The 22,321-nt window shown below is 41.7% G+C and overlaps 1 long non-coding RNA gene across 1 annotated transcript; it reads right to left on the bottom strand.

Annotated features, from left to right (window-relative positions):
- Positions 1-1,222: 1,222 nt before the first annotated feature.
- On the bottom strand, positions 1,223-6,385 carry LOC145530622 (uncharacterized). Its single transcript, XR_014071941.1, has 2 exons — positions 5,824-6,385; positions 1,223-4,314 (listed from the first exon to the last, which is right to left on the bottom strand). It is a non-coding gene; the product is annotated as an uncharacterized LOC145530622 (long non-coding RNA).
- Positions 6,386-22,321: the final 15,936 nt, after the last annotated feature.

Genomic DNA, 22,321 nt, shown 5'->3' on the forward strand with positions numbered 1-22,321 from the left:
CTTGACTTTTATTTTCATTCTGTGCCGAGCAACTAGTTAATTAACATTTCAGATGAGACCGTCAAAAGCAGGGAGATGACAGACTGCTACTATTCTTGGTCTTGCTGACACCTTCTTCATGGCAGGATGACAGCCACAGCTGCAAGTCATTGCAAGGAATCTGCTTGAAATTGGTATTAATATTGGGTCAAGAAAGCTTCCATTTTTCAAAGCAATATTCATCGTTCTGAGTGGTACCCAGCCAAAACCCATTCTAAGGAGTAAGTTTGTGTGTGAGCCTCTTTTGAGAACCATCGCCAGAATTCAATGGGAAGACCATGAACCAAAATGTGCATTTCTCAACAATTATTGAGCCTGTATCCATGGCATTGAGAAGAATACAAAGAAGTGTAGAAAACAGTCTCTGCAAGTGGTTTGCCATCTTATTGGGTTACTTGAGACCACCTATAACTCCAGACTTTCATGAAGATTTGGCATTCTTCATGTTGTTCACACCCAGCTTCACAAAATGGCATCACTTGAGTTGTTTTATGAGGGAAAATAATGGACTATTAGGCAGCTATTTATGTCAAGAACTGAGACAATAAAATCAGCCTATTTAGTGAATGTGACTAAAGAGAGTGAGGTGGGATAAGAGAAGACTCGTTCATTGAAAGTAGGGTTGGGGGGTTGGTTTCCAACCTCTTCACTTCCCTTCACCTGTGTAGACAGTGATGTCAGGTCATGCAGTAGTCATGACCCTGGGCTTTGAGATTCTGAGGACACCCAAGGCTCAAGGGATGTTCCTGACTCTTGTCTGTTGATGTATAAGTTTGGGGTTAATGGTGCACAAAGAGGGATGCTATATGAAGAGGCAGGTCCATACTTACAAGAAGTGCATGCAATGAGTGAGATTTTCAACAGGAATCTTGTAATCTGTTTTTTTTTTTTTTTAAACTGTTTAAAATTTAAGTATGGTTGATTTACAATGTTGTGTTTGTTTCAAGTGTAGAGCAAAGAAGGATGGAGCTGGAGGAATCAGGCTCCCTGAGTTCAGACTATATTACAAAGTTACACTAATCAAAACATCATGCTACTCACACACAAGCGCGCGCACGCGCATACACACACACACAAACACAAACACCAGAAATAGATATCAACAGAACAGGAAGAAAGCCCAGAAATAAACCCATGTTCTTATCATTGATTAATCTACAACAAAGGAGGCAAAGATATACAATGGAGAAAAGACAGTCTCTTTAATAAGTGGTGCTGGGAAAACTGGAGAGCTACATATAAAATAATGAAATCAGAACATTCTCTAACATCATAATCAAAAGAAAAAAAAGTAAAAAAGCTAAACTAACCTACTTTAAATACGCATTTACTGTTAGCAACAGGACCTGTTGTTTTCACCCCAATAAAGTGATCAGAAAATAATTTTTTGTCATAAGCAAAGAGATTTCTTGGGTGTTGTTTTTTTTTTTCTGTCCATGAATCTTGCCTGACTGATTACCAAGACAAAACCCACGTGATGCTAGTGGAACTGAAAGTAATGAAATAGCATCTAGCTTTAAAATTTCCAGACTTTTTTAAAATTACCTGTCTCTCTCAAAGATCTTTAATACATTTTGAGATAACAGCTGATTCTCTTGCTCTCTCTGAGGGTCATCTTTGAGAATGCTTAGAAAGAAGGTTCTACTATCCAAGAGATGTTGTCAGGTTAGTTGATACTTTTGAGCAGCCCAGTGGGCACACTCCTGACTGCCATAGTCAGAGGAAGTCTATCCAAGTGTTGAGACATATTAGATACAGGGAAATCATGCACCAATACCAGCACGAGCTTAACTCTATAAATAAGAGTTTTCATTTTACAAAGCCCATATAACCCATTCAGAAGTTCTAACCTGGTACACGTTCTTGTGTACCAGGGAGGGAAGGAGATGGAGGAGATGGTCCACTTCAGCTCAAGCTACTTCTTAATCCTGCTCCTCCATTTGTACCCCCCCACACAGTTACTTCCTCCTCTCCATAATTATATCCCTTCCCCCATCAAGGTGTTCCTCTTTCCAGAGAGCGAAAAGTAGCAAAACGAGGCTCCAAGCTAATAAGTAGGAGTCGCCTCCTCAAACCACAGAAACAGTTTTTGAGCTTGTTGCTTATTCTGGGATTACCTCCTTTTTGTAAAATTCAGCCACCAATCCCTGATATCTCTGCCACCACAATCCATTATCATCTCTTGTGTGGACTGAGCCTCAGCTTTCTAACTGGTTCCCAGTTTGAAAACTTCTACCTGACTCCATTCCACAGTGGAGAGAGCTTTCCAACACAGGTGTGGTCATGACACTCCAATGTTTAAAACCTGATAAGAACGTCCTATTGTCTTAGGTTAGGCAATATCCAAACTTCTCAGCACCTCTTACCAGGTCCTCCAGCACCTGACCCGTGCATACATCTATAGTCTCACCTTCACTAGTTTTCATGTTTATTCATCCTTCCGGCCATGCCAAATGTTTCCCACACTCCCTCTCATGCCTGGGCATTTGTTCATACTTGCCCGTCTCCTTGGAATATTCTCTGCTCCTCCAGCTTCGCAATACCCCACCAACCAGGTTAACTTATTAATGAGCATTTGGATTTCAGCTTGAACATCACATCCTCAGTTCTATAAGGCTCAACAATTTAGGGTCCCTTAATCTCTGCTCTCTTATCACTCTTCCTCTTTCAAAACAATCAGTGTGCTCACTGTAATTACATGCTGAGGGACTTCCCTTCCAGACCAGGGGTCAGCAAGCAATGACCCACAAGCCAAATCTGGACCTCCACCTGTTTTTGTAAATAAAGTTCCACTGGAATGCAGCCATGCTCATTCATCTATGTACTGTCTATGGTTTCTTTCATGCTAAGATGGCAGAGTTGAATAGTCGCAAAAGGAACCATCAAATGTTGGCTACCTGCCCCGTTACAAAAGATTTTGCCAACACCTGTGCTAGACTATAAGCTCCATGACTACAGACACTGGGTCTGTCTTGAATATCAGCATGTCCTTAGTACCTAATGTAGTACCTAACAGTTAGTAAGTATTCAGTAAATATTTGCCAGATGAGAGATAAAGAATAGGTAAAGTGAGTGTGGAATCAAGCAAGGGTTCTATTGCCTGCAGTGCAGAAAGGCAAAATCTGATAGCCAGTATTTGTAGCAAAGTCAGGGTTTATTTGCAAGGCCACAAGCGAAGGAGTATGAGAGAAACCTCAGGCTCACTCCAACTCCATCTTTGAGTTAGGATTTTTTTTTTTAAGGGAAAGAACTAAGAGGCTGGGATTAATCATTATCTTGTGACTTTTCTGTGGCATTTCTTAATCATGGTTTCTGGAGTCAGAATATCTCTGGGTTACAGGCTATCTCAGGCCAGGTGTTCCACGGACTTGAGGGTCTATTAGCTCAACTTACCCTGGAAAAGCAACCTGAGTTTGTACATTAATGATGATTTCTATCATAGCAAAGTTAGTACATTACCAATGTTATCGACGACAGTAGTTTTAGTCCTCTGACTCTGGTAGGTTAGTGTTCGTTAGCAAAGGATTGAGGTCAGAAGGGATGACAAAGGGAATGGATTTGTGAATAGAGAGATGAACAGTAAAGAAACTTGGTTTTCAGAGGGACTGGGCTTTGGGTATGTTCAGGACTTGATGAAAACCTTGAGGACTCTTGCTCTGCCTTATCCCAAGAAGAACATTCATTAAACAGAGCAGGGAAGTACAGGGGTTGTGGAGATCCTGACTCCTGCTGTGGTTCAAAACTATTTCAGATTGACTGGAGCCTGAGGGAGATGGTGACTTTCTCTCTCCCAAAATCGACTCCTGTACCCACCTCCCACCCACCCCTTCCTGCGGTCTACCGATCAGTTCAGCATCTTTAATCGTGTCCTCTGAGCCTTTTTCCATTCAGGGCTTGGCTCACTTTAGGTATTGGATAAATCTGTGTTGCATGAATGGAAAAGTTTATGATGGCTTTCCAGTGGTCTTCACATCCAGTCCCAGATCCTCTTCTTGATTCTGCACCTTCTCCATGAAGATTTCTCCATCTAAACCAAACCCCTTCTCGGAGCACGTGGTGTCTACTTCTTAGGAAACTGAGTGGATCTAGTGACAGAGAATGGAAAATGAGCTTCCAAGCTAGGCAGGGAGGAAATTCGTCCATACCAATTGGCCTCAAACCAAAAACACAGTTTTGGGTTTGCTTGTTGCTTTGTTGTTGTTCATCTGCTAAGTCGTGTCCGATTCTTTGTGACCCGATAGACTGCTTGTTGCTTACTCTAGTGATGTTTCAGAGCTGTGGAAGGCAAACAGGACACAACAAAAGGGGATAGGGAAGTCTGTTACTAGAGTGATCATTTCTTGAGCATGCGTGCATGCTAACTCTTACAGTTGTGTCTGACTCTTTGTGACCCTATGGGCTGTAGCTCCCAGGCTCCTCTGTCCATGGGGATTCTCCAGGCAAGAATATCGGAGTGGGTTGCCATGCCCTCCTCCAGGGGATCTTTCCAACCCAGGGATCGAACCTGCGCCTCTTAGGTCTCCTGCATTGGCAAGTGGGTTCTTTACCAACGAGCACCACCTGGGAAGCCCTCTGTGTGCTGACAGCACTGCTCAAGAAGATAGTAGGGACTTTTCTGGTGGTTTGGAACTTTGCTTTCCAATGCAGGATGCCGGGTTCAATCCCTGGTCTGGGAGCTAAGATCCCACATGCCTCTCCACTGAAAAACCAAAACATAAAACAGAAGCAACATTGTAACAGATTCAATCAAGACTTTAAAAAAATGGTCCATATCAAAAATATATATATGAAAAATGTTAAATGAATTTGTTTGGTTTTTTTAAAATAAAACTTAAAAGTAATCTTATCTCAAACCATGCATTCATCAGAATAACAGCATTTATCAAGGAACTGCAAATTCTCCAGGCATCTCTGGGATTCTGGGAAGCCAGGCGGAGCCTTGTGGGTCTCCTTTTTCTGTAGGATTTTCCCCTCTTCTCCGGAATCAGCCTTCCCTCTCTTCCCATGGGTAGCATCTCTTTGTTTTGAGAGCCTATTGGGGTTTGAGTTCTGGACTGGGAGGCATTTGGCGGGTGGCCAGGCCTGGTTCCCCTCTGCCTGCCATGAGTCCTTTTTCCCTTTGCCTCTCTGGGGCCCGGCAGCAGTGGGCTGGCTTCCTAGGGCTCTGATGACAGAGACTATGGCTGTCAGAGATTTGCCTCCTGTCTTCTCTTTTTCACATTGATGCTGCCACCCTGATGGTTAATCTGATCCTGCTCTGAACAGGTACTTCCCAGGTAGCGCAGTGGTAAAGAATCTGCCTGCCAGGGCAGGAAACACAAGTTTGGTCCCTGGGTTGGGAAGATCCCCTGGAATAGGGAATGGCAACCCACTCCAGTATTCTTGCCTGGAGTATCCCATGGACAGAGGAGCCTGGCAGGCTACAGTCCACATGGTCACAAAGAGTCAGACACGACCAAGGCGATAAACAACAGCAACAATGCTGTTACGAGCAAGACAGCTGGAGAGGATTGCTGCAACGTTCTCTTGTGTCCTTTCCTTCTTCCCTTCAGAGACCAGAAGCTGGTGGAGAAGAGTCTTTAAAGAGTCTTTAAAGCTGGATTCAAATTTTCCCAAAGTCTGCCAGGGAGGGATGCGCTTCTGTGTCTGGGTCCTGCCTCTCCCACAGACAGTGGCTATTGGGGCATTCAAAGTACCTAAGGTGATGCTCTGGTACCTAAAACAATGGCTTTGTCCAACCTCACCTTTTTTCCCAAAACAACTCATGACTGTGGTCTGTCTTACCGTTTTGTTTTTTTTTTTTGGCCCTGCTGGGTCTTCGTTGCTGTGCACAGTCTTTCTCTAGTTGCAGTGATCAGGGGCTGCTCTTCCTTGCAGTGCCTGGGCTTCTCATTGTTGGTTCTCTTGTTGAGGCGCACAGGCTCTAGGTGAGCAGGTTTCAGTAGTTGCAGTACGAAGGCTCAGTAGTTGTGACTCATGGGCTTAGTTGCTCCAAGGCGTTTGGGATCTTCCTGGACCGGGGATTGAACCCGTGTCCCTCGCCTTGCCAGGTGGATTCTTACTGTGCCACCAGGGAAGTCCCTGCCTTATGAATTTTTGATGCATAGATCACAGAGGTTTCTAGTAGGGAAGAAAATTTTCCTGGGTGAGCAAAGGCCAGGGAAGCGGCCCTGGATTCTGGTCTCCGCAGTGAGTTCAGAAAGAAGTATTGTCTCATGATTGCCTCCACCAGAACATTCCCTGGTCTCCGAGGCTGTGGGTCTTGGTGTTCTGAGTTCTGCCCTGTGCAGAACCTCTGTCTCATCTTCCCTTTCAGTACCCCAGAGTCATCTTCCAACCAGCCATCAGAGGGACTCCCCGTGGCTTTTCCATCTTAAGCCAAGCCCCCCCACCCCCCACCACCCCACCAATGATGATCAGTCTCCTCCCTGATGTTATCATCTGCAGGAAATCAAAACACCATGTGTGTGAACATAAAATCCTGTCATTTATTTATGCTACAGACTTCAGGAAGGAAAAAAGAAAATCATAGCTCTCTTTTCATTAAAAAAAAAAAAAAAATTGGCACAATGTTCAAGCCTTGATGGCCTGAAATCAGCCTGTTATTAACAGCCAGGAAATGCCTGACCCCAGAGGTCCTCACTGCTATTATAAACTGTGAATATTGTAAAAATGGAAATAAAAAATAAAGTAATTACCTCTTCATGGGTTAAAAAAGTTAAGTTGAATGGCCCGTTGCCATGGAGATGACTTCCTGTTTACCGGGCTGGTCTTCCCTCACAGTTAAAGACCAGTCATCAGCCAATGAGAAAACAGCTTTAACAACCCATATTCCATTAACATTTGTCATAGTAACTCAATGCAGTCTATAATTTACCAGTCAGTAAAATTTGGTAAGTTGTATTTTCAGATGTATTCGTGGTTTTTAATTTTTATTCTTTGTATGAAATTACTACCATGGCCAAAAGCACTACTTTTTATCATCTGAGAGGGGGAGAAGTCTATATTTGAAATATCCTAGTTCCCCTTTTAAAAGCCTGATACTCTCTTAATAATTCAGCACAAGAATTCTAATGATAAGAGAGCTTTTCATCTTCCCATTTTTTTAAGGATGGCTGTTTGGTATCGGTGGTAATATTCCTCATAGTATTCACTCTAACAAAGAACCAAAACGATCATTCTTATTAGCTATCAGTTCTTTGGGCTTTTTACTTCAAAGATCCCAGGATTCTGAAATAAACTACTTGGAGCATGATAACAAATACAGTTGTTTGAAAACCAAGGAATTATTTGCCGAAACATAAAAATAAAACCCAGTACAAAGGTATCAAGTAACTCTTAGGAGATAGAACCACAGATTTGAGCAACAGAGTCTTGAGAAGAAGAAAGATGTCTTGACTTGTTGGAAGTTCCTGGCCCCATGGAAATACAAAGCGTGGAGATAAAAAGGAAAGGAACTGTATACTTTCTCTTGAACTTGGGATTGATAGGAAGGCAGCTTGAAGCGATTTGCCCAGAAGATTCAGTGCTCGTGTTATATAGCTGGCCCCAAACCACAGCTCTGGGAACACCGCCCTCCGTGTCTCTTTTTGATGGCTCCGGCTATGCTTCTGACAAAACCCAGAGATTTTCCATCATTCCCCTCCACGCCCAGCTGGTCCCAGCCCTCTCCTGACCTCTCCTTCCTACCCCTCCTCCGCCACCCACCTGGCCTTTGCAGCTGCCCCTCTGCAACACCTGTGGCTCCCAGACCCACCCCGCCTGCAGACACAAAATATTGGCCACAGGATGAAACAGAAACAGCTCAAAGAAGGATCTGCAGTATGCCTAAACTTTGTCTCAAGTAATTATAGTAATTTTTTTTTTGCACTTTTAAAAGAGTCTTCATTTAACAATAGATATGTGTTCAACATGGTATGGATGAATCTATTGGCAGGGCAGGAAGGCAGGAATAGAGATGCAGGTATAGAGAATGGACATGTGGACACAGGGTGGGAGGGATAGGACGGAATTAATTAGGAGATTAGGATTGACATATATACACAACCATGTGTAAAACAGATAACTAGTGGGAAGCTGCAGTATAGCACAGGGAACTCAGCTTGGTACTCTCTAATGACCTAGAGGAGTGGGATGGTGGGGTGGGAGGGAGGCTCAAGAGGGAGGAGACATATGTATACATATGGTTGATTCAGATTGTTGAATAGCAGAAACAATCACCACATTGTAAAGCAATTATCCTTCAATTAAAAAAATTGAAATTGTGGAGTTTTAAAAAAATTTAAATTGTGGACCGCTGCCTTGTGTCCCCTCCGGGCTCTCGCACAATATGGGGGGTCCTATAGTTATCTGTGTGCTTGTTTAGTTCTTCCTCCTGTGATAACTACACCTTGAAGGTAGCAATCCTGTTTTATTGTCACTTGTATCACACAGCGTCTTGGGCAGAGCAGAATTACTCATTGATGAAAGGAATACTTAGCATCTAAACAAGGTCAAGGAGCATATTGTGCATGCTAACCTTCACTGCATCCTACTCTCTTTGTACTAAGCCTCCTTAGTACTGTGTGTTTGTCAAAATGCTTGAAGTACATGTTTTGTGGGTTGTACTAGACTTGGAAGATGAGTACAGAAGGAGATGTGCTATCTCATCAGGAAGTCTGAAAAACTGTCTGAAAAACCCTAAACAAAAGGCAAAATGAGCTTTGCTTTTGTTTTGAAAGAGATAAAATGGAATTTGGGTGAAAAAGCAATGCAATGCTGTTGAACTGAGTTGCACCAGCAACAGTGAGGGGCTGACCTTTGTCAAATCCATTGGAACTTGTATATTCAAATGAGGGACATCCTCTTCAGAGTTGTAGGATTTGGGGACTGTGCATGTTTGAGGCATAGGTGGGTATTTTTAAAAGTCAACCTCTGACACTATGGCTGTAAAATATATACAGTTCTATTGTATGATTTGTAGAATGAAACTCAATCCATTGTTCAGTGCTAATCCTACCTTTCTTAATGTGAAATAAATGTTGACATTTTTATCAGTATTGCCAGTTATGGAAGAAAAGGATTCCTCAACTTTGATTGGCAGGTGCAGGGAGGGATCTTGGTTTCTTCACTTTGGGAAGGCTGGAGGGGAGAAAATGAAGTGCCCTATGGGATGGCCGTGGTGGTGACTTTGGGCTCAAAAGTGGACACTCTGCTCTGGAGGTCAGGGGCTGAGATGGTGAGCAGAAAGATCAGATGGCATAAGAAGTGAAAGTGTTATCTGCTCAGTCATGTCCGACTCTTTGTGACCCCATAGACTATAGGCCCCAGGCTCCTCCTGTCCATGGGATTCTCCAGGCAAGAATACTGAAGTGCGTTGTCATGCCTTTCTCCAGGGGATCTTCCAGACCCAGGGATTGAACCTGTGTCTCTTATGTTCTTTACCACTATCACCACCTGGGCCAGGACTTATTTTGGAAACAGAACCTTGCTATTGATACCATCAGTTCCTGCTACTTTGAAAGTCTAAGGATGGTCCTATTGATGCCCCAGAATTTATAATTAGGAGTCACCATTTTATTCATCACTTCACAGGATCATTTCCATTTCCATCTGATTTGATTCTTTGCCTTAGCCTTGGCCAAGACTTTTTGGAAGCCTTTGCCTTAACAGCTTATATTATTCATCTGTCTTCAGCAAGTTACATAAAGAGTATTGAAAGGTAATGAACTTCTGCCTTCTGAGAGAGGAAGGAGCTGGAAGATTTCCATTGTATTCTCTGAAAAAGGAGGTGAGATACAACATCCTTATCTGTCTGACACGTGCCGAGCTCGCAGTGATAGATAATGTTAACAAAAAGGTCAGAGGCCTCTGTCTCTGAAGAGACAGATCACACAAGCAATGGTGTTTCATCAAAGTTCAGTTTCCCAGTCTCTAGATGCTAAATGGTCAAACACTGCAAAAAGAAAAATGATAAAGGCATGCGTAAGGTGTGTTTTTTTTTCTGTATCCAGATTTGACACTAGTCATCTCTTCTGATTCACACAGAAACTCTGAGGCAACCGTGGGATGCATTTAATGCACTGGGTGTTGAGCTTAATCTGACACACAGAATTAAGGGCAAGTCACTGTTGTCATCACTGTCATCATCACCAAAGTCTCGGGGAGTGCCTCTGACCCCAGGCCAGGCACATGGTGGAAGGGTCTCTTCAACTACTTCAAACCTCCCCGAGAGTTTCTCAGGGTTTCCACCCTTCCACTCCACCCCACCAAGTCACTCTCTCTCCTTAGCAAATGGCTCAGCATAGCACCGTCCAGCAGAAACATAATGTGAGCCACAAACATAGACAATTGTTTTTGTTAAACTTTTTTTTGGTGAAGCAGAATGTGGGATCTTAGTTCCCCAACTTGGGATTGAACCGGCACCCCATGTATTAGAAGCAAGGAATCTTAACCACTGGACGACCAGAGAAGTCCCCAAACATGGGAAGTTTTAAATTTCTTTTGTGAATGTTGAATCACCATGCTATATACCTAAAACGAATATAATGTTGCAGGTCAACTATACTTCAATTAAAAAAACACATGCATACATAAAAAATTATATGGGAAAATGACTACACCAGGTCCTAAGCCCATTCACATTACCTAAAAAAATAATAATAAAAGAAATAAATTAATTTTAAACAACAAAAGCAAAAGAAGTGATTTTAATTTTACTAATAGATTTTATTTAACCCAATACATTCAAATATTATAATGTCAACATATAATCAATACACAAAATTGAGACTTTGCATTTTTTTTCTTTCACACAAAGCCTTCAAGATCCGGTGTGTAATTTGCACTTTGAGCACATCTTCAGGTGCAGGAGTCACATTTCAAGAGTTCAGTAACCACACGTGGCTCATGGCTCCATATTGGACCACACAGATATAACTATTCCAGTAGTCATTCTCGTGAGAGACTAATACGTGGTTTTTAAGAGCTTAACCAGCTTGTTCATCCCTGAGGTTTCTCTTGCAAGGTCTCCTGTGACAGCCTGCCTTCCAATCAGCTCCCAGGGCTCTGAACCCCAGGACAGCTTCGCATCAGCTTTCTGGGCTCTACCTCTAGAGGGCAAGTTGTCCTGTGAGCCCTCTAGTGACTGCTGTCAGAATGCATAAGACTGTGCAAAAACAACTCTTCTGGAAGTTTTTGAAAGGAAACCACTAAGGTAACATCACAGGAGCTCCACAGCCATCACATTTCCAAGCCACTCTTTTTGGCCATTGCTGGAGCAGGACCCAGCCCCATAGCCATGCTCCTTGGAACCAGGCAGCTGTCTCCATGGAGACCCCTTCAGAGGGGTCTCCATATACAATTCATCCCCCCTGGGTACCACTGGCAGAGTTCTGTCTAGGAAGCTGCTAAGCTTTGTGCTCCTCTTCGTTTGCCCTGCCCGGCCCCTCACTATGTCCTTCAGGGCATTAACCTGCCCCAAACCTCCTTTATCCTTTTCTGCTGCCTAAGGAAACCCCAGGTCTAGGCTGTTATCCACCACTTTTCTCAGCACTCACGGGATTCAGAGACGCTGCCCAACCTCAGTACCAAAAGCAGACCTGGTTGGTCTTGGGACAACCCCTTCTCCCTTGTCATTGGTTGGTGGAGATGCCAAGACTAAGCCAGTCAATGCGTGGCATTTCCTGCAGCAAGAGAGTGTGGATCAGTCAGATACTTAGAATGGTGATGAGAGTTTCTGGGTAAGAAATCTCCCTTTTTAGACTGAGCCACTGGAATCGGTATCTATTTTCTCCTCCTCTGGACATTGTGGTGCATGGATGTGAAGTCTGAAACTACAGTACCAATTTCTGCTGCCACAGAGGCAGCTGCGCACAGATAAGGGAGCAGCCTGGGGAACCGTGGGGAGATGAAGTTGGAGCCACTAGGTTAATCTGACTCTGACACTCCCTTTCTCAGTTCCCACTTACACATTTAATGCATTTCCTATCCTTTAAGGAGTCTGTTTAGGATGTCTGTGATTTTTAGTGGGAATCTCTCTACCTGAAACAGGCACCAGCGCTGATGGGATTGCAGAAACTTCCCTGCATAATCTCAGTTGCTGAGAGCAGGTGAGCAAACAAAACTTCTTGGAATTATATGTGAACACACACACACATACACACAGAAGCTAATATCCTATGCCCCTGAAGTTAGGATGGATGCACTGGATTTATGCCAAACTGGGCAACTTAAGGCAAATTAAATGGAGTATCTGCTTGCCCCTCCTAGAATGGGGACCCTGATTCAATCTGTATTTAATTAGAACCATTCCAAAAAAGTTAGACTCCTATCCACTCTATAGACTGAGGCTTCTATTAGAGATTATCAGATCACTGTGTTGCACACCTGAAACTAATTTAATATTGTAAGTCAACTATACTTCAGTAAAAATAAAAAGTTGTACTAAGTTGCTTCAGTTGTGTTTGACTCTTTGCAACCCTATGAAGCCGCCAGGCTCCTCTGTCCATGGGATTCTCCAGGCAAGAACTGGAGTGGGTTTCCATGCCATCCTTCAGGGGATCCTCCCAACCCAGGGATCAAACCCAAGTCTCCAGCATTGCAAGCAGATTCTTTACCACCTGAGCCACCAGGGAAGCCCATGTCATAATAACAATCCTATCTCAATAACTGTTAGCTATTACTTTGCTGTTACTACCACTGTCTTAGTTTTGCTGCCCCTTCTAACCACCTTATAACCAAAGGGCTAATGAGGGACTTGGAGAGAACACAATGGATTTGTGATCACCAAGATCTGGATTCAAATACTGTTTCTGTTACATTCAAGTGTGAAACCTTTGTTAAGTCACTTATACACTCTGATTCTCAGTTTTCTCAACTAGGCAAAGGTGTTAAGAACATCCAAGCTGAAGAGTTTGGGGGAAGATGAGTAATACTTAAGATAAAACACATAGTACTTAGTAAATGTTCAAAATGATCACCATCCTTATGACCTTCTAGGTGAGCACTTCTGATAAAATGATTCAGTGAGGGAGGGTGTGATATTATTGACTAACAGATAGGTTCAGTTATCAACTGATTTTATTTATCTGTGGCAATGCTGACTGCATCAACATGTCAACACAGAAACATTCATTTTGAAGAATTTCCATTGTTATAAACGTATGCTTTTTTATTTTTAGTTTGTATTCCAAATTGCAGCACTGGCACACTCTTGTATTGTTGTTGCTGTTCAGTAGCTCAGTTGTGTCCAACTCTTTGCGACCCCATGGACTGCAGCACGCCAGGCTTCCCTGTCCCTCACCACCTCCTGGAGTTTGCTCAAACTCATGTCCATTGAGTCGGTGATGCCATCCAACCATCTCATCCTCTGTCATCCCCTTCTCCTCCTGCCTTCAATCTTTCCCAGCATCAGGGTCTTTTCCAATGAATTGGCTCTTTGCATCAGGTGGCCAAAGTATTGGAGCTTTGCATTAATAAAAAGAAAAAAAAACAAACCTCAAAACACAAATAGATGTAAATATTTCTAACAATCAGAATGCACAATGCCCAGTATAAATGGTTATAATGGGCTGAAGACAGGGTCCATCAACAACAATTTGACTTGATTTACTGATGAGTCACATTTTCCTACTCAGAGCTCTTATTTGGTTATTTTGGGAATTAGGGACAAGTCACCACCACCACCAAACACACACACACACACGCACACACACTGTACTGGGTATAATGAATCACCTCTCTGGTTGGTGGGCAAGTCTTAAACACCCACTGTCTTCACTGGCTACACATTCACTGCCTTTCTTATCCATCACCTTAAAAAAACAGGGTGATCCATTGCACTCCCACTCTTGGAACAAAAACTCAGGAAGCACTGCAGGAAAATGGGGTGAGCTTACAGGCCCAATAGGTTTAGAGAAGCTTGAACAATTTTATACTGTGGTTCAAAGTACTTTTTATTTTCATAGTTGAGTCTTTGAAAAGCTACAATATATATTTAAACAATTGATTATTGCTGTTAAGAAAAGAGTTTTCCCCCAGGAGCTACAAATACTCATCAATAATCCAAAGTAAGCAAATGTGAAGACCCAAAGATGGAACCACACAAAGAGAAAAGACATCAGAGATGCATTAGATAGAGCAAATGATATCCTATGTTTGGGAGGCTTGATAAATTTTTCTTGAAGAAAAAACATTAAAATTAAAAAAAATCTTAAAATAAGAAAATATCTTCTTTTAAGAGCATGTCATCACATAAGAATAGTTGGGGCATGCTCTGCTTTCCTGGAACAAGTTGTAAATTGGCGGTAAGGAATAAGCTGACCCTATGGTATTTGGGGCTAGACAAACGTTCCAGTTTTATTTTCCAATGTTTGGGTTTTTATAAACCAAAACACGTTTTGCCCTAAGCTCTAGATTTTACCAAGTCATGTGTATTTGAAGGGAAATTGAATCCATATGTGTCTAATCTATTTACACTTAAGTCATTAAAATGTTGTTTTGTAAGATTATTTAGGTGACCAGGAAACCTTCTGAGCATCGTCAGAACTCTGCTTCTCACACCACAGAAGTCCTCCTTCTACAAAGAGGTCACATTTGCCCACAGGCCCTAGAACCTGACCTTATTATACACCCATAAACCAGATCCCTGAAACAATTCCAATTTAATGAGTTGATACCGCATGACTTCCCAATTCCAAGAAAGGAAATAAGCTTGTATGTGTGCTACCAAAAAACAAAATGACTCCAAAGGCCCTTAGGTAGCAACAACTGTGTCTTGCCCAATATTGGAATAAGATAACAGGAGACGAATGAGGAATAAAGATACACTCAACAGACAGAAAATAGGAGGATAACTGAAGGCTTGAAATAGATACAAAATAGCGCTTGGGATTATCAGAAATATTAAAGGACGGGAGGATAAAGAAGTCCTACCCTGTAAGCCGCATAGTAAGTCATGTACCTGAAGTGAAGGGCTTGTACCCACATGTTCCTACAATGAGTTCTAAAAAGTCCCAAATGTAGGGGGAGAGAAACCCAGGCAGGTTATTCCATCGCACTTTGCAAAGATGGTATTTTATGCAGGGCTGATGCGGGAGTAAATAACAGTCATTAATGTCGAGGTATACTGCAAAGACTTGCACAGCTTCCTGTTAGAAACTCTGTTGGATATATGTGATAGGAATCCCTCACCTTTACCATGTCAAGGCAAAAGAAGGGGTCAGCCGATGTTTTGCATATTGCAGTGAAACTATCGCTTCAAGGAAGACTGAGTCCAATTCCAATTCAACATAACACATTTTAAAAATTAAAATAAACTCTAACATTTGCAAACTTCCAACAAAGAGACTTTTATTAAAGCTCTTGGTAAAATACACCAAGCTTAATGAGAACAATCACAAAGGGAGTTTTCATCTTCTAATGGATGTGGCAGCTGGTAGGATTGGCCAGGGTCTCTCTGAATGCATGCTAGAGCCAGATGAGACATATACACAGAGAGCTTGGCTCATGGTCAGACTCAGAAATAGTGACTGGATTCCAGAGTGATCTCTAGTTTTCATGCAGCTGCCCGTTTCTGATTATCAGCAAGACATTCAGTGCTAAATACGTGTTTAGAGAGAGCAGAAGGTAAAGGGTTAACACACACATGTTTTTGATCACATTGTCATTTCCTCAGCACATCAGAAACCATATTTTAGCTCATTGCATCCTGGGACAAAAATGCTAGTCTGTGCTAGAGTTAAGCCTTAACTCTCCTCAACATGGACAACAGTCTACATGATGGATAATAACCACATGCCAGGCTTGGAGCAGCTACATTATATACAACTAGCTCTCAAAATAATCCTGCGTGGGAGAGAAAACTAACACATGTTAAATGTCTTTTCCATTGATGGCATGACATAAATGAATGAAATCATTTAATCCACCCCCAAAGCCTGGACTGATGTTTTGAAGCTTGCCTTTTTCACTTTACCAAGTGAAATAAATGTGTCAAATATTCTACAATTTTTTAATGGTTACATGGCATTGCACTGAATAAATGTACCATATCTTATTTAATATGGTTGAACATTCATGAAATTTCTCATGTTTTGTTCTTTTGAAAGTGAAAGTGAAGTTGCTCAGTTTTGTCCAACTCTTTGCGACCCCATGGACTGTAGCCCACCAAGCTCCTCCAACCATGGGATTCTCCAGGCAAGAGTACTGGAGTGGGTTGCCATTTCCTTCTCCACAGGATCTTCCCGACCCAGGGATCGAACCCAGGTCTCCGCATGGTAGGCAGACACTTTACCGTCTGAGCCACCAGGGAAGTCCTTTAGGATAATGCAAAAAAGAATCTCTATTTTAAATAAGTTCTGGTTCACCTCTATAGTAATTTTATCAAACTCATGACTGGAAACAAATTTCTGGGTCCAAAAGTCAGCACATTTTAAAGTATTTTGATGCATATATCAAATTTTTTTCCTAATATATGGGATCAATTCATGTGGCAGGGATCGATTCCCTGCCCGGAGTATACAAATTCTCTAATAAAATTATGATCTCTTTTGAGCCTGGGATTATAACCCTCATTACTACACATTATTACTCATTATTACCTCATTACTACTCATTATTAAAGGGCTTCCCTGGTAGCTCAGCTGGTAAAGAATCCACCTGCAATGCAGGAGACCCTGGTTTGATTCCTGGGTCAGGAAGCTCCCCTGGAGAAAGGATAGGCTACCCACTCCAATATTCTTGGGCTTCCCTGGTGGCTCAGATGGTAAAGAATCCACCTACATTGTGGGAGAACTGGGTTCAATCGCTGGGTTGGAAAGATCCCCTGGAGGAGGACATGGAAACCCACTCTAGTATTCTTGCCTGGAGAATCCCCATGGACAGAGGAGCCTGGTGGGCTACAGTCCATGGGGTCACAAAGAGTTGTACATGACTGAGTGACTAAGTATGGCAATGTACTCATTATTAACTGAATTTTTTTCTTCCTTTTAAAAATTATAATTGCCAGAGATTTCTCTAATTTGTTGTCTCTTTTTATTTGTTTATTTTAACTCACAATTCAGCTCTTGGATGTATTGATTACAATATTTGTTATTCTTGTTTTCATTTATTTTTTACTTTTATCTCTAAAATTCCCTTTTTCTTTGAGATAATTTTTTAAAATTTCCAAATAGGAGAACGAAATGCTTTTTTTTTTTTTTAATTTTCATTTTGTAATGGAACTATGAGGTTGTGATTATGCCCTGATTATTGTTTTCATCACATCTTATAGGTTGCGATATGTCACAGTTTCATACAGGCTATAATCATAGTTTGATTACCTCTTTGAGTCATAATGGGCTCCCCTTGTGGCTCAGCTGGTAAAGAATACGCCTGCATGTGGGAGACCTGGGTTCGATCCCTGGGTTGGGAAGATCCCCTGGAGAAGGGAAAGGCTACCCACTCCAGTATTCTGGCCTGGAGAATTCCATGGACTCTATAGTCCATGGGGTCGCAGAGTCGGACACGACTGAGTGACTTTCCCTTTCCCTTTTCTTGAATCAATAATGAATTGGAATAGTAATTTTAAGGTCCAAGCAGCCAGGATGGTTTGTTTTGTTTTGTTTTTAACTTTCATTGTTAATTTCTGGTGTCACTTTTCTGATAGTTTGAGAATTGGATTTATATACCCTATTTCAACTCCTAGGAATTTATTAAACTTTCAGGGCAGCAATTTTCTACTTTTTGTTATTTTTTAACCAATGCAACACTTAAAAAATTAAACCTTCACTGAAGCCCCAACATGTAAAAAAATGAAAAGCAGAACACTTTTAGTTGAATGGAGAACTGAGGGCCTAGAAACCTACTTATAATTAGGAACCCTTGGCTTTGACCAAGGTCACCCAAAGAATCTCTTGCAAACCTATGGCCTTGCATAACACAATGTGTCTTAGTATAATCAAGCGATGTATTTCATGGATCCTTGAAAAGAAGGCAAACTATCTTTTCATACAGATTTATATATTCTTAATCCAAGGTTATCGACAGTAATTCAAAAATTTATATCCGTATTTTAAATGTCAGAATGCTTATATTAAATGTCAGAATGTTTTTCTATGTCCTCTATGCTTATTTTATTTTCTATCATTATTTTTAAATGTCTTTTCATTTTCTTAGAAACTTTGGGAGAACTTCTCAAGTTTATCTTCTATGTTATTCATCAGATTTTCTGTTACCGATTCTGACTTTTTTTCTTTTTACCACTTCTAATGAATATTTGACTTCCATCATTGCATTTTAGTTTGATCTATGCTAGACACTGTCATAACTAATAGTGCCAGTAATTCAATGAAATAGGTACTATTTTAATCCTCATTTTTTGGATGAGAAAACCAAGTCTCAACAAAGTTGAGTGACTTGCACAAGGTCACACAGCTAAGAAGGTGGAGAGCTGAGTTTAGAAGGATTTGGTGACTTTATGAGCTATACTTTCTTAGACACAGTTCAAAAGAACTTTAGAGTAAGTCATCTTCATATTGCTCTATTATTTGCATTTCTTCAAGAGTTTATTCTCTAGTTGTTTTTATTGTCCATATTTCTTGGTTATTTGATCTCATTTCTCTCTTTCTCTCTCTCACACATACACATCACATACACACATCTAGCAGCATAGCCAGAACCAGGTTCTGGACTGGTGCTTGGGTTCCTTCCATCATGAGATTGGGGTGTGTCATAGATCGAGCCCCAGAGCCTGTAGCAGTGGCTGGCCCAGGTCCTGGTTACTCAGTTATCTTTGCTCCCTCTGTACAGTCTGTGTAAGCAGGTTTATGCAAGTTAAGGTTCTTGACAGCAGTGGTAAGTTTTTCCACTTCCTCTTAGAGTTGAGGTGCCCCACGTTAAGCCCCGGTTTCAGCAGTGGGCTGGCTTTGGGCTGCTGACACATATGGCTCCTCTTGTGTTTCCAACATTCTATGGGTATCAATGCCCCAGCTGCCTCTGTTGGTTCTAGTATGAGAGTTTAAGCGGTCCCCACCTGTTTTCCAATTTCTACTCCACCTCCGGTCCACAGGGATGTGCAGTTTTTGGTGTGGCAACAACTGTGCGTTTTCAATTAAAAAAAAAAAAAAATATATATATATATATATACACTGTTTTTTCTTTCTTACTGGTATGGTAACAATGTGTGTGAAAATTGAAATCATGATACCAAGTTTACCAAACACCCAGGAAATCATTTTGTGATATTTTGAAAGACTTTCTCTAAGTTTCTACTTTATTGCTCTATAGTATTTTTCTCACATGCTCCTTGCACTATTGCAGTTTTTCCCATTTGCTTGTCTTAGAGGTTAGTGTTCTCTAGCAGACAAGGACCATGACTTGCCCTTGACCTCACGCATTGCTCATTTACAATTGGAAATGCTTTACAACTGGAGGGCAAGTTCAGATGCACAATTTCTTGCCTAATTTTCAGTGACTGGCCCACATTCCCCCAGCATCATTGTTGTGGACCAAGGCATTCTCTTACTCCCAATGCCTGATTCTTTACCCTAAAAATGAATCCTAGCATGCCCTTCAGTGTCTGGTCTCATCACTAACTCTTTATCTGTTGGGATTTAAACTCTCAGAATGCAACATACTTCTGCTAGGCCTTCTCCAGCCTCTTCTCATTTCTCTCCAGACACACTTCCTGCTACATGTTTTCTAAGGGGTTAAAATCTCCAAGTAAATCTCCAAGGAAGAAAAATTACTAATGTGGTCAGATTCATCTGTCTAGTAAACTCAAAAGAACTATCCATGCAACTGCATTGATAGTTTGGGATTTTATATGGATCTTCAATCACTGAGCTGGTCCCCACAGTTTGGGGCTTTTATATGGATCCCTGTTTGGGCTTCATGGCAAATAGGTGGGGAAACAATGGAAACAGTGACAGACTTTATTTTGAGGGGCTCCAAAATCACTGCAGATGGTGACTGCAGCCATGAAATTAAACGACGCTTGCTCCTTGGAAGAAAAGTTATGACCAACCTAGACAGCATATTAAAAAGCAGAGACATTACTTTGCCAACAAAGGTCCGTCTAGTCAAAGCTATGGTTTTTCCAATAGTCATGTATGGTTGTGAGAGTTGGACTATAGAGAAAGCTGAGCACCAAAAAATTGATGCTTTTGAGCTGTGGTGTTTGAGAAGACTCTTGAGAGTCCCTTGGACTGCAAGGAGATCCAGCTAGTCCATCCTAAAGGAGATCAGTCAGGGGTGTTCATTGGTACGACTGATGTTGAAGCTGAAACTCCAATACTTTGGCCACCTCATGCGAAGAGCTGACTCATTTGAAAAGACTCTGATTCTGGGAAGGATTGAGGGAAGGAGGAGAAGGGAACAACAGAGGATGAGATGGTTGGATGGCATCACCAACTCAATGGACAAGAGTTTGAGTAAGCTCTGGGAGTTGGTGATGGACAGGGAAGCCTGGAGTACTGCAGTCTATGGGGTTGCAAAGAGTCGGACACGACTGAGCAACTGAACTGAACTGAACTTAGGCTTTTATATGCACCTTGGATCTCTGAGCCAGGCCCCATAGTTCTCCCTACCTCATCTGAAGCAGTGAGCTGAGTTCCATTTCAGCTGGCAACGCACACCTAGGGCATCGATTTTGACGTCTAGGTCCACCCCAGAGACCTCATTATTCAGAAACTTTCTTCCAAGATTCTGGCAACAGGTTGGCTGTGAGTTTGGGTTTTGCACAAATGTTCATTCTTTTTGCTGTCTTTATGGTTATTTGAGTAGGAAGTTAGGAGAGGTCCTGTCAGGATCTCTTCGCCAACTGACTTTCAACCAGAAATCTGCTGCTGATTTTATTTTTAAATACAATTTTGTCTACAACTATTATCCATTAGGAAGATTTTATTTCACCATGTTGGCTAGAAAATTTCGGTTATTTCCCTGACAGAAGACGTTTTAAAAATCCTGATCAGACTACTGTGACACCACCTGTTGAAACTCCCTTTTTACTTGGCACTCTCAGACTCTGCTCAGCCCATTTTTGGAAGGCAGTCTGGGCCAACTTAAACCAGAAGACTCAGAAACATCTTTAAATTCAGAAGTCTCAGCTCAAATCCCTTGCTTAGAACAGTCAATAGCACACGTCTCTCTTGCATGAATTTAGAAAAAGTAATCCCTTCCTGATTATTTATTAGAATAACTCCCTTTATTTCTATCTATTAAACAATTGCTGTGTTATACTTATTTTTACAAAACATGACACTTTACTATGATTTGCTAGACATTTGTCAAAACATGACAGGCATAGTTTCCCTTAGAGTTGTGCGCTATACAAACTGTGCAACTGTACATGACCACCCTGCTCTTGTGCTTTTGCTCCTGAGAAAACTACTTTTAGAGATCACAAGAGGACTTGTGGTTATATATAGTAGGTTGAATAACTGCTCACTCTCCTGAAACCTCACTAAAAGGAAAGTAAAAGAAAAAAATTAAGGCATGCATCAACAAGGTCAAAGAGCAAGAGAGAAAGAAACGGCAAGAAAATTGTGAAAGCTAGAAAGCAAAAGGATGAAAGAGAAGTGACATTGCAGGAATTAAAATGAATATTAAACTCACCAGTGGTAAAAGCTGAACATGACTTGCACTGTGGAACCCCTCTAATAATTAGAAATTGGCAGCACTAGGTAATTATACATTGGGAATGACAGCAGAGCTGAAAACAAGAGTGGTTATTTGAAAGTCTGTATAAGAAACACTCAGACTGTCAAATTGCCCACACTGTTCTCACTTAGCACAGCTTGGCCTTGGCATTTTCACACCTTGGTGGAAACCCAGAGATTTGTTCTCAGGACAGGATGAATGATCTCTGAGATAAGGGAGAACAGACAGTGGGAGATGGGGGTGCCTATTGAAAATAGATGGTCAAGTCAAAGTCCACTTGGCCATTGAATATTAGGACCATAAATTCTGTATAAGCACTCAGTTTACAGGATATTGACAGCCAGGCTCACACCCTACACAGGACAAAATCTTCTTCACTTGAAATCTGACCATTCCAAGAGAAAATGTGCAAAGAGACTGACATCAGGGTTTCTGAGATCACCTTCCTGTGTGTCCCAAAGATGGGACGACACACAAGGCTGCATTTCACCTTTTGGGGGCCTCTTTCTTAAATACTAGCAAACAGTAGAAGTGGTGGTGGTAGTGGTTTAATTGCTAAGTCATCTCTGACTCTTTGTTATCCCATGTTGGGGAAGTTGGGGAAGGAGAAAAGGTACCCGCCATTGGAAAGAGCCTGCATTCAAAGACTCAGGAAAGGAGGTGG

Source organism: Giraffa tippelskirchi, chromosome 12, assembly GCF_054371585.1.
Source record: "Giraffa tippelskirchi isolate mGirTip1 chromosome 12, T2T-mGirTip1v1.2.pri, whole genome shotgun sequence".
Taxonomy (NCBI): domain Eukaryota; kingdom Metazoa; phylum Chordata; class Mammalia; order Artiodactyla; family Giraffidae; genus Giraffa; species Giraffa tippelskirchi.